The sequence below is a fragment of the Protopterus annectens genome, chromosome 8.part0 (assembly GCF_019279795.1).
Source record: "Protopterus annectens isolate FY-2018-M chromosome 8.part0, PAN1.0, whole genome shotgun sequence".
Classification (NCBI taxonomy): domain Eukaryota; kingdom Metazoa; phylum Chordata; order Ceratodontiformes; family Protopteridae; genus Protopterus; species Protopterus annectens.
In genome coordinates, this window is record NC_056741.1 from 1,547,525,052 (window position 1) to 1,547,538,327 (window position 13,276).

The following is a 13,276-nucleotide window of genomic DNA, read 5'->3' on the forward strand; positions in this document are numbered from 1 at the left end:
AAATTTTAAGCTAGCTAAAAACTCAGAGTGTTGCAACATATGGACTATGCTGTATACCATATTGACTTTCAGTATATTTTCAAACGGCTTTTATAATACCAGTCTGATATGAGGAAAACAAAGTGACAACTGGATACACAGCTGCACAGTGTAAAGTTTGTTTTGCAATATCAATGCAGCAAGTAATGGTCATTCGTTATTTATGCCTTTTATAGTTATTAGTGGTGTGCTAAGATTCCTTTTCTTTGTATGCATTACATTTGGTAGTGTTGGATTTAGTTCACTGTCTCCAGCTGCAATTATTCTAAAGAGTGATAGGAACTGTAAGGGTAAAGCATTCTTACTGAATAGGTTGAATGTTGCTGGAATTGAAGCAATTTCATGTAACAGACTTTGACATGTAATTACAGCATGCATTGTATTCTCTTCCTACCAAGATGGTATAGCATGCTATTAACGCAATGGTTTAATGTGTAAAGCAACTTATTTGATTACTAATATGTATGTAATGGACTTTGAGTTGGAAGATATTCTCCTATTTATGAAGTAGTCAATAGTAAAGAAAGGTTATGACAAATGACGTACCAGCTACTTGGGTACTTTTCATTATGGCCAGTATATACTAAGAAGCCTACATGGAAAAATCATTTAAGTCCCTTCTCTTAGTAGAGTGATGACATCAAATTGGTTTTGTAATAGTAAATAATGCAGATTATACCATGCCCCCCATTAATATTCCAAAATGTGCACGCTGATTGACCAGCGTGCATGTTGTAAATCGACTTATACTAATGGAAAAAGGTCCGGTCACCCGGACTTTTTCCATTAGTATAAGTCTTTTTCAAACACTGTCTAGCTATGTTAAAAGAGTTTAACATAGCGACACAGGTTTAAAAAAAGCAACGGAGATCCATGTTGCTTTTTTTAAAGCTGTCTCGCTATGTTTAACTTAACATAGCGACACAGTGTGTAAAAAGCAACAGAGATCTTGCTTTCTCCGTTGCTTTTTTTTTAAACCTGTCTCGCTATGTTAAATGGGTTTAACATAGCGAGGCAGCTTTAAAATAAGCAACGGAGATCTCCGTTGCTTTTTTTTAAAGCTGTCTCGCTATGTTAAACCCATTTAACATAGTGAGACAGGTTTAACGGAGAAAGATCTCATTACTGTTTCGCTATGTTAAATGGGTTTGACATAGCGAGACAGCTTTAAAATAAGCAACGGACATCTCCGTTGCTTATTTTAAAGCTGTCTCGCTATGTTAAACCCATTTAACATAGCGAAACAGTAAAAAAGCAATGGGGATCTTGCTTTCTCCGTTGCTTTTGGCCACAGCTCTGATGTACTGTGTAGGCATGCGCAGTATATCAGAACTGCTGCGGATACCAGACAGCTGCGGAAGGGCAGCAAAGAGGCATTATACAATGCCATTATTTAAGAAAAGTAATTATTTATTTTCTTAAATAATGTCATAGTATAATAGCAATAACCCACTTCTGGGTGTGGGTAATGCGGGATTTACCCACGGTTGTCTTTGTTTGGTCCCTTGGGACCAAACCATACTAACCGTGGGTAAATCCCACATTACCCACACCCAAGCGTGGGTTATAATGGTTTGGGTAGTTTTAGAAGTGATGTTTTACATTGGTGTGTACTGTAGCTAAGAGAGTTGTATAATAGAGCTTAACATTTTGATGTTATTTGAGTAGCAACATCGATCTCAGTCAAATAAAACTGAAAATGCACTGTAGCAATGCTGTGAGAGAAAAATAGGTGACTTGGTAGTTCATAGAAGACATGTTATAAAAAGGTGTACTTTAAATTAGTATCAGAGGATTTACTGGATGTGTATGTTTTGTGTTTGTGTGTTTGTGTGTGTGTGTGTGGGGGGGGGGGTGTTCCATGAAGAAAACAGTATGGAAAAAGGGTTAGGTCCTTTAAGTACCACCCATGATATCTGTCCCACTACCTATGTGGATATAGATAAATAACATAAAGTAAGAAAATCAATACACTCCTTAAATGTATTTTTTTATTTATTTATGTATTTGTATTTGTTAACCAGGAAAGTCTGACTAGGCAGATACCATTTTTAGTGGAGGCTCAGGGAGAAACCTTGCATCACAGTATATTTATATTAACAAGTGAACTTCAGACAGATCTCAGAAAGACAACAGTTACATTTATCATGAAACAACAAACATAATTACAAGACAAGTATATACAGTAAATGATTACATCAACAATTCTAAGTCTATACAGCTGTTTCAGGTGTAAAATTGTGTATTATAAGTGGATTGATGCTGCAGAAGGGAAACACTGTAAAGAAGTTTAGTGTTGTTTCATTTCAGTAAAGAAAGATTTGCAAGGCGTTCAAGATATGTAATGAAGTTAGCTATAATTATGTAGTAAGGGAGACTTTAGTGATGTATAGGTTTGTAAAGAGTTCAAGAGATATACTGAAGTAAGTTATAAAATTATGTAGTGGGGATGAACAATTTTAATACTGTATGGAAGGATAGTGGCAATAGCATACGACTATGTGGACATGATATAGGATTATTTAAACTGCCTGTTCCAAACTGGTGTCTAAATTAGGTGTACAGGAGATGCATGAGAGGGTTAGAGTGGTGTATGGGGCCGTAAGAAAAAGATCAAGATGAGAAGTGTTGTTTAAGGAGGGGTGAAAAGGGATGTATTAATTCAAGTGCAGCAGACAAAGTTGTAAGGGATGTAATGATTCAAGTAGAGGAGGGCAAAAAGTTTGTGATAAACAATAGGAAGTCTGTGCTTTTACAAGAGGTCTCAGACTGGTGATAAACATGAGCATGATCAAGACTGAGCAAAGTACTGCTAAAGCTGGATTTTATGGCTTGGATGTTTGTTAATCATTTTACTTGTATAGGGATGGAGTTCCAGAGATTGATGATGTAATAGGTGTATGGTGAGTCCCCCCAATGAATGATTTGCGTTACTAGTGCTTAGTAGAAATTTATCACCAGACTAAACGTCCTTTGGGGGGGGGGGGATATAGGACAATAATATGCTTTTTAATGCAGATCATTATTTGGGAATATATATCAGTTTATAAGTCGTAACTAGCTGAGAGATGTTATGTAGAAGTTTAACTCTAGCCAGTTTAGCTGCTTTGAGGCTTGGCAGTGTTAGTACCATGTTTAGCTGTTTTGTGGTAACAGGTGGCTAGTTTGGATTTTAGTGTAGAGCTTAGGTTTGTAAGGATAGTTGAGGCATATAAGAGGGTAAGAGGGTTGGAAGCAAATAGGGTGAGGGTAAGGATTTTCTTGCTGGGTATGTATGCTATTGATTTGGCATGTAAAGGGAGCCAAGTTTATGGTGGGTCATTTTAATTGTTTGAAGAATAAGTTGATAAAATTTAAGATTGTCATTTATTGCAATGCCCAGTAACTTAGGCTCTGGTACTACCACTGTTTTAGTGTTATTTGCTGATGTAATGAATGAAGATTCTTTTTGATGGAGACAATGTTTTAGGGTGAAGAGCATCGGTTTTGTTTTATTGGGATTAAAGAGTAGGTTTGAATTTTTCAGCCAAGTTTCAGTTGAGGAGAAAGAAAGCTGGGTGACTTCTTGTAATCTGGATATTGTGGGGGCTGTAGATATTAAAGCTGAATCATCTGCATATGGTACTATATTTGCTTGGTGTATGGCAGTGTGAAGCTTGTTTATAAAAATATTAAAAAGAAGGGGTTCTACTTTAGAGCCCTGAGGTGGACCTATGGTAACTGGAAGAGAGGTCCTATTGTCACTTTACTGCTTGTTGCCTTCCAGATAGATAACTAAGGATACATTTAAGGGAGGATCAAGAAAGATCCATAGAAGACAGTTCAGCAAGTAAATGTTGATGTGATAAAGTGTTGAAAGGTTTGGATAAGTCTAGGAACACAGTTGACACTAGGTTTCCATTATTCCTACCCTGGTTTATACTGTTAGTGAAATGAAGGAGGACAGTGGTTGTGCTGTGGTGGGGTCTGAAACCATGCTGTGGTTCTAAGAGCAGATTATGTACATTTAGGAAATGCAGATGCTGCATGTGGATGCAGCTTTCAAGAATGATATGAAGAGAAGATTGTAATAGACTTGTAGTTACTAAACTCTGTAGATGTGCCACCTTTGTGTAAAGGTAAAATAATGGATTTTTTCAACACGGAAGGAACATACTTTTCAGACACAGGTCTATTTATCAGTACAGAGACTGGAAAAGTAATTGCATCTGCAGATATTTTTTAGTAGTCTTAGGGGAGTTGAGCAGAAGCTAGGGTAGTTGGTGTTTGCTTATTCATAGATTAGTACTAGGCTAATTGCCCTTGTGAGCCATTTTAAGCCTAGTTGGTTATCCCCTGTGAGATTCAAACCCTGTACATTGTGTTTGTAAGGAAAACACCTTAACCATTAGGCCACCCTCCCTGTTGTCTATTTGGAAGGCAACAAGCAGTAAAGTGACAAAAAGACCTCTCTTCCTCTCTTCCCGTTACCATAGGTCCTGCTCAGGGCTCTAAAGTAGAACCCCTTCTTTTTAATATTTTTATGTAGGAGTTCTTAATGGTGGAGGTAGGTACTTGGCAGAAGACAAATAGCTGAGGATATTTAGCAGATGCTACTAGTACTGAGAGGGTATTGGAAGTACTAATGTTTGTGATGGATAATATAGTCTTTAGAAAATAGTTGTTAAACTGTATGGGAAATGAATAAGTATTATTACTGTTGGATGTAGTGGTGGGGATGTTTATTTTGGAAGTAAAAGTTTGTTTATGGATGTCCAGAAGAGGTTTGGGTTGCTTTAATGTTTATTTTTAAGGATGTTATAATTTGTTTGTCTGTCATGCTTTATTTGGAATTTTGTCCTATTCCTTAGTTGCCTAAAAAGTTGAAAAGTATTTTGTGTTCTATTTTTAAGACACTGTTTCCAGGTGTTGACATGCTGTGACATTAATTTCTTAGTTTCTTTTGTTAGCCATGGTGCAGGATTGGATCTGAACCTTTTTATGTACTGAGACAAGGTTACTGAGAATTTTTAGGAATATATCATTGAAGTATGAGACAGCAGAGCCTAGGGGTATAGATTTTAGTATTTTCCAGTTATATTCTCTTAAGGATTTGATAAAAGTGCATTTGTCAAAAATTTTTGACTTTTGATCTTGTTTACAAATTATATGCTTATCTTGGATATTGTAACTTCTGAAAGTCTAAGTAAGTTGATGGTCACATAGGCTGCCTGGAAGGCTACCTGCTGCATTAATTTTGTTGGGTCTATTAGTAAGAATCCAGTGTAAAGCTGACTGCCTACCAGTACTTTTGTGGACTCTAGTAACTGATGTAATTAACTGTGTAAGGCTATACAGATTTATGGAATTAGATGGTTTGTAGTTATCAATAATCTGCCACCCTATATTTAAGTATTCTGGTATTATTGTTTCATGTTGTATATGGTGGGATACCCAGTTTAGGATATTTTTCCACAAGGATAATGTTTTTACCTGGTGGGATACATATGACTGCTAAACAAGGCATTTTCCTATTACTGATTTTGAGATGTGATACAACGAGCACCTCAGTATTAAAGTGTGGTATCTACTGGGCATATATGGCTCTGTTTAGGGAATTCATCTAGATGCTGGCTATGCCACCTGCTACGTTATCTTTCCTGTCAAGCCTAATTATACAGAAACCAGGTGGGGTAATTTCATTGTCATTTATGGGTTTTTTGCAGCCATGTTCCTGTAGTTATGATTACATCTGGGGACTATGTGGCTATACAAGCATGTATATCCTGGATTTTATTGCATATACTTCTTAGAAGGATATTTAGGAAAAGAAGACTTGAATTGTGGGATGGGAGAGGAAAAGAGAATGGCTCATTTAATACTGTGCTCTTAGTGTGGGGGGTTGTTGTTGAGTGGGATCGGGATTTGGGTGAATGTTTCCACAGATTTTTGGCTGGAATTTCTTTGAAGGAAATTATCTAGCCAAATGTATTTTTAATTTAGTTATACTGGATTTCATATGGTAATATACTTAGATTTAAGATACCTGTAATTGAAAAAATTCTAAGAAACTTTTCTAGTACAGTGTGGGTACTGTGGTGATTGATAAACTTGGTAACTATTGGGGTAACAAGTATGGGTTTGTAGGACTATTAATTACATTTATTTAGGAGGTATGGTAGTTGGTAAAGAGTGCTAATGTGCTGAGGAGGCACCCTAATAGGGATTGAGTCAGAGACATTTTTTTATAATATGCAAGTTAAATTTTGCTGAAGATATTAGTTTGCATTGTAAAATGATACTGGGTAAGAATGGTTCTAGTTACAGCAGAACTGCTTCTATAATTTGTCTGAGATGCTAATTATAGTGCAACTGTGATTGGGCTATGCTCTAATTGTTTTGATACAGAAAAAGGTTTGAGCAAGTGTAGCGGTGGTGTTGGGATATTTTAAATATAGAGCAGAAGGGGAGTGTGGGAATTGGGGATAGGGTAGGGAAGTGGAGTGAGCCTGAGTGTACAGAGGAAAACAGAGTGGGGCCCAGCCACTGACTCAGCAAAAAGTGTTGATAAAAACCATCGGTAAGCTTTGGCTATGGCAAAAGTAGATTTGGCTGTACAGAAATCAATAACAAAATAAAAAGGAGCATTGAAGAAATTAATATAAAAACACCGTAACATTATATAAAAGTCTCTGTATCCTTAACTAAGTTAAAAGTTCATCAGAATGGCACAATGTAGTCAAACAATGATTCAAATCACAACTCTCAATGAACACATTGATCCACATAGTCTGAGTAAAATTACTTAAATATAGTACAACCAATTGCTTACTGTTGAAGAACCAGTCATATGCATGCCAAATGCTGATTTATATTTAGTAATAAATGCAAACAAGGGATACTGGGAAACAAAACTATAAAATAAAGATTCAAATTGTGAACAGTGAATATACCATTACAGAGGTATAGATTCCTTAGATTTCCATTTTGTATTTCATCAGTATTAGAGGCATTTCAAAGAACTGATGTTAAGGTAGTTAAAGACTCAGGTGTTCTTGTAAAATAACTGGTAATTTATTATTTTATAATAAGACACAACATGGATGACAAGGGACTGGGATGATTAATAAATTAAGACAACATAATGTCAACTTTAAAAGGGAAAATGCAATAAGAATGAAAGAGGAATGAAATTTAGTGCACAAAAATTCATGGTAGTTATGCAGATTCCAAAGCCAGAGAGGAAGGAAACATTACAGAAGTTTCTAGGAATTATACAGTAACTTGCAGATTATATGCTTAAAAATTTTGTGAGAATTACACCTCTAAGAAATATGTTAAATCAATACTGATTGAAGATCTGTGAGCAATAAATAGTATTTAAATGTCAAGAGCCATTACTGATACTTCATCATTAAAATACTATGACAGAAGCAAGATGCTTTTGTGCTAGTATATACAAACAGTAATGGTGCAGGACCCGAGATCCTAAAAGAATTGCCTTTTGAATAATACCATTTGCTGATGCACAGAACAGATGCACTCATATAGAAAACGCACTGCTAGCAGAAGTATGTAGATGTGAGAATATTTCTATGGTAAAGATTCTCAGATGGGTACAGGTCATAAACTGAAAAACATTTTCAAAATGTCTTTGTACAAGGGGCTTTCAATATTGCAAACAAAGTTACTTACATTCCAGAAGAATAATATGTAAATGAAATACTGAACAGGCTATGAATGGTGCATGGCAGATTGCTGAGTAAAACCTATTTATTTTAGAACTTTAAAGGATTGTAGAAATAAATATTTTTTTGTGGGGGAGGTAACTAACAAAGTAACCAGTGACATAAGATGATGATACAGATTTGAGAGATGCAATGATAATGACAATAACTTTAATCTGCAGTTTCTGACAAAAGTTAACACGAATAAAAATATTAGTAAAGAAAGATATTCAGTTATTTTTGTCAAGAATGAGATAAATTGTTTAGAGGACTTAAGATTCAAAGCTAAGCTGACAAAATAATGATTCCAATTAATGGTGAAGACAAATGTCTGAAAAGACACATGAGAATTTACAGGAACAGAAAATAGCAAGAAAGTGAAAAAAAATAGAAAAGGCAGTGCAGGCTTACACATAATGAATACTATAGCAACTATCTAGAAGAAAAGACATTCTTTGAAACACTTGATTGCCATGTTAGTAATGGTATTTGTTCATGAGATGGGCATAGATTTGGCTCATTTTAATGGAGCCATGTACCTGGCATATACAGATTATTATTCTAAGTGCACTGTAATAATCTTCTCCAATGCCGCGGTGGTATGTCGGTAGTGTTGTTACCTCACAGCAAGAGGTTCTCCCATTCGATTCTCGGCATGGCTTGAGAGTGCCTTCTGTGTGGAGTCTGCATGTCCTCCCCATGGTTGGGTAGTGTTCAAAAGACATGCGTTCGTAAATGGGCATGCCTTCATTGAAGGTTGGGCATTGAGCTGGCCCCTCGGCGTTTCGTAAAAATCTACTGCCAATCATTAGCGGACCGGAGTTCCACTGTAGCGACCCCTTACTGGGAAAAAGCCGAAAGACAAACAACAACAACTATATAATCTTCTCCACTCTAACTCAGCCACTAAGATCCTTTGATTCTTTTCTCATCTCTGATTCATTTTAATCACATTTTTCAAATGTTGTAAAATGTTAGTACATATTATAAATGTATATATTTGATATACTATGTATCCAAAGCATTACTCTACCATTGTACTGTTTTACTGTCACTTATGTATTATTGTACTCTTGTCTATGTTGTATGTCTTTTCAGTTTTTGACCCCATACTGAGACTGAAATTGGTCAGAACTGATTTGTGCTCTGTCCCAGGAATCAAATTCAAATAAATAAATATGTTTCCCAGGATTCATTTTGTGTGTGTGTGTGCGTGTGTGTGTGTGTGTGTGTGTGTGTGTGTGTGTGTGTGTGTGTGTGTGTGTGTGTGTCCCTTTTCCAGTCATGTAGCACTCTCCTTAATGTCAGAAGTAGATACGCAAAGCTTTTAAAATAGCTCAGGTGTGTAACAGTCTCAGGGATATATACACAATGTAAAAAATGTGAAACCCTTCCATCTGTGTATCACTTCAGACTTTAGGATAAAAATAGCAGCTCAGTATACAGTGCACTTATGTCAACTGCAATATGATGAGGTTAATGTTGTAGATGTTTCCCTAAAGCAGTGATGTCCATATGCAACATGCAAGGACATATTTTATTTCTTATGGAAATAGAGATAGTTTGAATCATTTCGATTTTCTTGGCTAGGAATTGCCAGGAAAGTTTATTTCACTATCTGATCAACCAAACATTGACCTCTCAAGACTTCGAGTGTTTTGATGTTATATACATCAGCTATATATGCAAACTTTAGAACCACAGAATGACTTTAGAGGCTTGCTATAACAGCATAGCAAAATTCACAACAAATATAGCACTCACCACTGTCTCATCTTAAAACAACTACAATGGCTAGAATTATGACAACATGCAATCTACAACCAGCTAGTCACAGCACTTTATCTACAACCCCAAACATTGCCCTTCCCTAAAAAAAATCCATTGGCAATATTCATCATGCAGAGAGTTACACTCCAGTGAAAAACTTCTGGCCACCACAAAATCATACAGTGCTGCAGAAGATGTTGTTTATTCCAGTTATGTTCCCAAACTTTGCAACAAATTATCACTTCCATTAAATGAAATAGAGAAAATGTTTCAAACCCAAATGAAACCAATGCCTGACTGACTCCTGTCAGTGCTCATGTACCTTTCCAGGATAAATTGGAACATGTAAACAATTGCCATTTGTGTAAGACACCTGCCTTATGGCTGCAAGATGTAAAACATCTTAAGCAGAAAGCAGAAGCCACTAGCACTGATGTAGTATATCACCTCTGTTTATTGTACACTCATCTCCCTTTTTCCTCCAGTTTCCCTAAATTCCCATCTTCTTATCTCTATTTCAACTTTATCTCTATTTCCTCCTACTCTACCTCCCTTTCTTCCAACTGTCAGATCAAGTTAAATGTTGCATGAACTAAATCCAATTGTCAAATATGATACCAGTACTCTGGAGCAGATTTTTCATCCTCATAAAACCATGCTCATCCTGGTCCCTATTCAAATGCAGTACAGATCAATGTTTGGTTATAAGGAAATTTACCACAAGACTGCCCCTGTGCATAAATGCCCTATCCTGCAGCATGGCCCCTTTTCACTACTCAGAGGTATGATACCAGAAACATTTATTCATAAATGGGAAGTATAGGAATAAAAATCATGGCATGGGTAATTTGAATAACTAATGGGATAACACAGCTAGGCTAAAAATGCTCCTTCGGGGCAGTTAGCTTAATATTCAGCTATGAATATGATATCTAACACCTTTATATTAATATCATGTTTCCTTAGAGCTGTGTGTATTAGACCATTACTCTATATTGTTTCTGTTCCTAAGTAGTTTTACAAGAACTCTGTACATGAGAGAATTATTGCCTGCTGCCTGTTTTTAGACTCTTGTTTTCATTAGAACTTCACTGTATGTCTTTTTATTTTTACTGTTTGGAGCTTGGTTGGTGTGTTATTTTTCAACTTTGAGTGCAGGTAAATTGTTAGAGTTAGGAATGATGTGTTAAAATTTTTCTTCAAATATAGCTGTCAGTGGCCTTTTTTCATTGGGAAATCATGTGTGCTTCTGCATCTTAAAAGCAAAGTCATTATTTAACAGCTAGTGCAAAGTCAAGTAATTACTATGCCAATGTTCCCATTACTTTCTGCTGATATTTTTCTTTGTGAAAGCTTATGTACCTTTGTTTTGCAAATGTGATTTCCATCTAAAGGCCAGTAAAACATGGTGCCAAGTCAAGTAATTATCTTAATAACACTATCTTTACCTCTTGCTGATACATGCCTATTTCCAGCTTTGTCCTGCAGTTCCACGGTCAAACTGTAGTTCAAGTCAGGTCAGGAAGAAAGTATTTTCCCACTCTGAGTATGCACTGTAATACTGGGACTAAAAACTGCCATTGTAAAAGGCTATAGCAAAGTTTTAAAAGGTATAGGTTTAAATATCTTAAATGTTGAATGCACTCCCTACAGCTGAGGAAACCAACTGTCCTTCTACTCAGTTATTAGATAGTCTTACACAAGTAATTCATCAACACTTTCCAAAAGTGAACATTTAAATCTAATCACCATTTAAGTGATAAATGTGCTTCCAAGATTACCATGGCTCAGTGGCTTCAGTAAATACAATTTGCTATATTCCCTACCTCTTGTTATTCTTAAGTCTTATAGTGCCTGTTTTACACATCAATCCAAAGAGTTCTCTAACCAGAAATTAACTTACAGAGGCATATGCTTCTAACTGCACAGACAGTCTTAATTTGAAATAGCACATTGAACTTATCTCAGAAGAGAAGACAGCCCACTCCATTGCCCTTTCCTGCCAAAAATTCGCACCCACCCCCCCCAAGATCATCCACATAAAAACTACACCAAACCACTTCCATAACACCCTAGACAAATATAGGCACTCACTCGATGCCATCCACACCCATCTATCCTTGGAGACAATTAAAATTCTGTACAACACCCACTGCCATTATCCAAAACAAACAGCCATGAGTCCACAAAACACATTAACTAACTCACTTCTCTGCACACTGATCTACATTACATCATGCCAATACTCTCTCTCCCCTCAATCTTAACTTTCCATCAACCATCACATACACTTCTCAACAACCAGTATAAACATTTAGTCCATTAATCTCTTCCTCCCTGTAAAAACGTCATACTACTCTTTAAGGTCAAATACTTCATAACTATCAACAAAAGTACCAGCGTAAATGACCAAAAGTGAAAAAGTGGCATTAAAAAGGCAAACGCTGAATGCCCAAGAACCAGGAGGATGTAGCTGAATAATTCTCCAAACGCTAGTAGCAATAGAATAGTCAGGCACCAAGCACGAACAGTAAAAGTCCTTTTATTATAACAAATGAGTTGGTTAAGCGCTTTCACCTACTAAGCACGTAGGCTTCTTCAGAACAATTAATAACTTGTAACATTGTTGTTTAAATACTTGATTTGGCACCAAAAAGTTTTTTAAAAAAACAACTCTTAAAGCGATAACATCCACAACCTGATCTAAAATGTTAATATACTACTTCAATCAAAAAACGTATAAGTGCTATAAAAATTATACTATCTAATAAGTACATATAAAAATTCTGTAAAATTAATATAAACGGCGTTTACAACCTAGTATACTACTTAATAGTATATTTATATATTTATTTATAGCAGATCCTGTATTATAGAATTTGGACCACATGCAAACAGGATTAAAGAAATAATGAGTAAGTATTGGTATACTTTATTGATAAATGATGAATTAATTGATATATTGGGGACAAAACCTAATTTTGTATATAGGATGGGACATAATTTAAAATATCTATTGGAAACAGGAAGTAAGAGGAAAGATATACAATCTCATTCTTACACTAACAAATGTGGTACTTGTGCACAATGTAGATATATGTCTAATGAAGCAAAGATAGTGTTAATGAACTGTAATAGGACTAAAATATACCCTAAGAGAGGAAACTGTAACACTAAATTTTTAGTTTATTTGGCAAAATGTACAGCCTGCTCTTCTTTTTATATAGGTAAGACGGAACAACAGTGTAGGAAAAGGGTTTATGCACATTTGTATAGTATTAGAAAAAAAGATGATAAGAATGCTTTAGCGAAACACGTTATGATCAAGGGAATTGAACATGAATTTAGATTTACCATTTTAGAAACTGTTAAATCAGATCCCAGGGGAGGTAATATCAAAGGTAAATTAGCATTCAGAGAATGCTATTGGCAGCTATTGACGGACGCCACCACCCCACCGGGTTTAAATGAATATATTTCGGTCAAACCCATGTTGGAAATATAATAATATATAAATAATATTAATATGAAATCAACATTTTTATATTTATATTTATATTATGCATATATATATATATATATATATATATTTTTAGGGATATTAGTATTATGTTTTAAGTTTATTCGAAGCTTTACATCTCAAGTTGTAGTATTGTGTATTTATTACTTTCTATATACACGTAGTATAGTTTGTATTATGTAGGACGTATTAGCAGATAGATTATCTATTTATATTAAGTAGTATACTAGGTTGTAAACGT